General features: G+C 34.1%; 1 long non-coding RNA gene across 1 annotated transcript in view; it reads left to right on the plus strand.

Annotated features, from left to right (window-relative positions):
* LOC112905537 overlaps nucleotides 1-5,832 on the plus strand; it is a 154,180-nt gene that overhangs the window by 134,213 nt on the left and 14,135 nt on the right. The gene's annotated exons all lie outside the window — the stretch shown is intronic.

A 5,832-nucleotide genomic window follows, 5' to 3' on the forward strand; every position in this document is an offset into this window, starting at 1 on the left:
TTGTACCATTAGGAGCATTGTTGTTCTTTATTTTTCATCAGATTAAAAATGAAAATAGTCCTTCAGATTGGTCATAGTATTTTAATATAAACAGGAGTTTATGGTTTTTGAGTAGCCAAAAGTAGCGTACGCTGGTTTATATTATAAATATAACTGTTATGTAGCTGTTATAAGAAAATGTAGCTGTTATAAGAAAATAGTAATTGAAAGATACTTTAAAATGTCATGTCTTCTCCGAAACAATTACATAGAGACAAAAATCCAGTCAGTGCAGATACATAAGTCTCTTTATAACCTGCTGAATTTTTGTCTCTGTTTGAAAGCGTATCATTAACAACATTAAATCATTCAAAATTAAATTAGGAAATTGGGTTAGTGGTCATTAACAGGAGCGAAATTTTCGATTAGGGGATCGGCATTCTGGGACAGAATATTCCGATAAAATAAAAAAAGGCTAGTTGAGATGAAATTATTGGAACGATGTTCCTTATCGCATGCTACAGCGGCAAGGAGCTAACCAGCAGAAAACAGCGTTACCGGATGAATTTCTTTTTATTCCCTAGTTTTTTTACCGAAGTTTCCTTATATTTCCCCGGAGATCTTAAGGCGAAAAATGGATATTTAAACAAAAAAAAATAATTTAGCTCAAACAAGAAAGAACTCTTTTTCTTTAGTTTGCGTTGCTATAAGGGGTGTTCTGCGACATCACACGTTTTTTTGTATTTCAGAAAGATAATGCTACAAAGGAGGAGAACGAGATATATATACTTGACAAACTATGCTGTTGTATCTTATGAACAAATGTTGATAATGCGAATGCTTTTACTATATTCAATGTACCAAATGCTACAGACAAAACGTATTTTTTAATTTTCATTCTGATATTTTGTTAATTTTTACTTATTTTAATTTCTCTGTCTAATATCACTGTTTTTTAATGTTAACTTCTTCCCGATTGTTTCTAAGTTTAGTTGGTCTTATTTTGAAATAAAATACTGAAATATTTAACTCAGTTTTATTACCAACTTCTACTCCGTTCAGATGCTATCCCTTCATTACTGCATGTTATTCTTTTTAAGTGAGCAAGCAATTCATTAAACGACTTTTTAAACATTCTGACAAAATTAAAAAAAAATTCGTAATCATCTTTCAGCTTACGATTAAATAAATTATAAGGCATGCTTTTTTCCAAACGTTTCTTAACTATTGGATGAACCCACATACATCGACTTTTATTTCTTCAGTATGAGCCAACGAGACGTGGCCCCTCAGATTGTAATGCCTACAGATACTCATTGGACGATAGCTCTTTTGTATTAAGATAAATCCTTTAAGTTGAGCTCTTCCAGTTAAGGACTCGACGCACGTCAACTAGTCCAGATATAATTTTCGTAATCAATATAGTGGACGACTAAATAAATAGAATAAAAACACATAAAGTTGGAGTAAATAGCGTGTTCTCAATGGCCAACCACTTATGCATTTCAATATTCTTCCCGAGCATAAATGACATCGTTTTCTAGCTAAATGCGGTTTTTCTTTGTCATCTGCGCCACAAGTTAAAAAGTCAGGGCTCACCTCTTGATGTTTTCGTGGAAGAGGGGTGTCTTTTGAAAATTTCCTCTCTTTCACGAAAACATAAGTTCAGTTGTACCTACTGTAAGTTGTAAGTTTGTTATGTTTCGTTTCATGAAACGATACCGTCTGAGTGGTTTAGTCGGCCGCCGCGCCGGGAGCCGACGCTCGTGTTAAATGAGCCTGGTGTGACATTGTGCTTCCTTTCTTAGCTGTCATCGATTATCATACAGTTGGGCTTTAATCCGAAACATCTCATGGTAAACAACCGGACATATTACGGGGGCCTGCCTACGATCGATATTCGTTTATGTACATCGCCCATGCCGTACCGTTGTCTAAACGAACGGACCATAACTTTATTGCTTTTGTGTGCTATATCCTACCCATATTTAGTGTGAACATATCCTACCCTCGGTGTCAGAGAACCCTCTGTTACCTATTTCATGATATTTTTGTAAGTAAAAGACTTTTATATTTAATTTATGCGTTTATATTAACATATTACAGGAAAAATACATTAGTCATAATCCAGTGTTTACGTCACACTTTTGACACATATTTTAATTTGGTGTTCACCACAGATAAGTGTTTTGCACTTGTTGGAAAATGTTTTGATTTTCCTGACCTTTGAGTACGGACAAAACCTGCATCGCCTCTGTTTAGGAACACCAGGTGCCGGACTTTCAGGCAAATCAGGTTTCTGTAGAATTCCGTTTATCATTTGGTGTATATTACCACGTAAAGTAGGCCAATTTTTTCTTTCCTCTAACCACGGCGTTTTAACCCTAGATTACTAAACTATCGTAAAAATTACGACGCCAAAATCAAGATTCCTGGAAGAAACAAAGTGTGCGTTAGTTCTTCGTCCCCCGCTTCACTGTACCTTCTTTTACCTGCTGTCATTGTCGTCGGAAGTGATAGTCCAGTCAAATGAGGGAAATGGCTGAAAAGTACTTATAATGGAGAAAATGATTGAAACACGGGTCATTTTATCGGAAATTTCGTGAGGAACACGAATATGTAAATGAAAATTATTTGCCCGGCATAGGGGGGGGAGAAAGTCCGCAAAAACAATTGCAAATTGGATTATCTCGCGAAATATGAAAGATATGGAAAAAAAGTTTCAATAAAAGTTTTTCACAATTCCATTTTGCAAAAAACAGAATTGATTACTTTTTTTCATATCTCTCATAGAACAAGAGTTCTGCGCGCCCAAAGGCACAGAGGCCTCAAAATTAGCGGAAATTTTTAAAAAATTCAAAATAATTATCAAAAATTTAAAATTGATAATTTAATCGATTCGTAACATATCTTTTATATTTCGCGAGATAATTGAATTTGCAATTGTTTTTGCGGATTTTCTCCACTCCTATGCCAGGCAAATAATTTTCATTAACATATTCGTGTTCCTCATAAAATTTCCGATAAAATGACCCGTGTTTCAATCATTTTCTCCATTATAAGATACTATTCAGTCATTTCCCTCATTTGACTGGACTAACAGTCGTCAGTGTTAGGTCCTTCGTTTATTAGAATGACAATTACAGTTATAATCATTATAGGGTCGTCAGCCCTAAGACAGCATAGCCACGCACCTCCACTAACTATTAGCCTTTCATGCCTACGAGGATGTCCTACCAACCTATCTCCTACTCTTTCCAATACCTCATCATTTTTAATGTTCTCTATCCACGGTATCCTCATCATTCGCCTGTAACAGAAGATTTCGAACAATTGTAAACTTTTTTCACTTACAGTAATAAGTAACCGTAGACATTACAGTCTGTAATTATCGTTTGCTTTTCTCAAAATAAATATATACATTTATTAGCAATATCGTTTTTTGTTTGATGATTTGTCCTATAGACCGCGGAGCCCTGGGAATCTGCCCAGAGTAGCTAATGGAAAAGAGGGACTTGGCTTTTATTGTACGACTTCTGNATCAAAGAACTCATAAAGGGTATCTTAGGTATTGAAACTATTCCTGAATCGTCAATTATGCAAGAATCAAATTCAAGAAAAACGTGTGCCTTGTGTCCGCCTAAAGCTAGAAAAATGACGACTAACTTCTGCATGAAATGTAAAAGAGCCATATGTAGGATGCACAACATAAATATGTGTCCAAACTGTGTAGAGTAAAAAAATATATACTATTTTAATTATTACGTGATCTCTGAAAGGCAAAGAATATCATTGTAATTTCTATAATAATTAAAAGTTATGATTCGATAATCTATTCTGTTTTATTTCCATGTCGTACTTTTTACGAATGTTTAGTAAAAACGTTACTTCCAAGATAGTTTAGTAATCTAGGGTTAAGATTCATTGCCAATTTTTTTATGTAAGTTCTTTTGTTAGCCATTTCTTCGTTGTTTTCAGCCGAGCTAAAATTCAGCAGTATCAAGAAGTTTATACCCACTGCATTCAGTAGCTCATAAAAAATACATAGTGGCCAGTGTCGGGTTTTTTGGGACACGGAGTATCTATAGCAGAATTGGTCAAATGTATCGACTCCGCTTGGCAGCGTTACAGTATTATCTTTATCAGGCAAAATATGCCTTGTGGATAATAGATGTACTATCTTCTTTTTACTAGCTTCAGGTGCACAGTATGATAGTAAAGTTAGGGGTCCCGCAAATTAAATTAAAAACGAAATATTTTCTTTTAATTATAACGATTTTACTACCCACTCTGTGTTAATCATTTAAAATACTTACCGGTACGACAGCTAATTGCCAACTATCACAAAATGGTGGACACAAAGTGACAGGAGAATCCGTGCCACCCGTTAAAAAAATATTTCTACTCAAAGTTACCAGGGGGTGCTGCAGCCCCCTCGATAGGGTTCCAAGATTAAGCAGGAGTTACCTACATGATATGGCTTGTATGTAGTTTCTTCAAGAAAAAAGGATGCTTAACATTAGAAACAATTAAGCGAAACGAGAAAAACTATCTATATTTAAGCGTAGGCATCTATATTATGTAAAACGTAAACAGATTGAATCTTAAATACAAAGCAGAGAAGCATTGCTGCTCAAAGAAGTACTGTTTGTTGAATATTTGTAAGCTCAAGTATGTAAATTTTTGATGCGACTGAATTGTAACATTCCCGAGGAGAAAACTTACTTTCAAGACTTACTCCTTTTCTAAAAGTTCTGAAAAGTAATACGTTCTAGATGCATTATTCAGCGAGAAGTCTGTCGTAAAACCTTGCCTAAACCTGAAGTCTGAATTTTTACTGTATTGATGTGAATAACAGTACTAAAGTCTCCTCTTTTCTCATGTATGAATAGATATATACATATAAATTACGTCACTCTTACATGTGATACTGCAACTTTGTAACTTGACTGACTGGTCATAGTTCCACTTGAAGATTGACTGACATTTTTTTTTGTTCTTTTATATCATTAAACAAAACTTTTAATGTTTGTTTCAACCTTTGTCTTACACTGTGTGATATTATAACTTTGTAACTTGTCTGACTGGTCACAGTCCCACCTGAAGATTGACAGACATTTTTTTTTGTTTTTTTTATATCATTAACGAAAACGTTTAATGTTTGTTTCAACCTTTGTCAATTCATTCCATGTATGTATTTCTCAATCTCTACATGTTTGATTAAACATCTGATACACCTGTCCCACTTATCGCCTGACTGACCAGAGCTTATGAATCTACCTCCTTCATGGGAATCGACTATAAAAAAAAACCGCCTTTATCATTTCAATGGTTTGTTTTTGTCATGCGCTCTCCGTCTAATAAACAGACAGAACAAAGAATATACGAAATATCCTCATATACGAATAATGAATACTTCAAATTTCGTAAAATGACAAAAATGTCGAGAGTGAGTAACGATTCTATTTTTGGAACGCACAATAGAGACACTTGTTGTGAATGTGTTTAATTAAGTAATTCGATTGCTTGCTTGATATTAGCATGCTCAGTGTATCTGTTACGTTTTTGTAAAATGACTAATGTGGTCAACTTGATGAGAATTTACAACGAAAATTAAATATAGTTTAGTGCATGATCGTCAAATTGTAAGATATTTTGTGGCATATTATTCATTTTTAAATGACGACGTTCTTGTTAAATTTGTATGCATGTATGTTTATCATAACTATATGCCAGTAATAAAGCGCTAATTTTATGTTTAAAAATATAAGAATGGGTAAAATACTTCACATGAAAAAGCTATCAACGAAATTATGTAAATTCAAATTAAATATATATTATTGCAACGTTTGA

The sequence above is a fragment of the Agrilus planipennis genome, unplaced genomic scaffold, assembly GCF_000699045.2.
Source record: "Agrilus planipennis isolate EAB-ADULT unplaced genomic scaffold, Apla_2.0 scaffold333, whole genome shotgun sequence".
NCBI classification, from domain to species: domain Eukaryota; kingdom Metazoa; phylum Arthropoda; class Insecta; order Coleoptera; family Buprestidae; genus Agrilus; species Agrilus planipennis.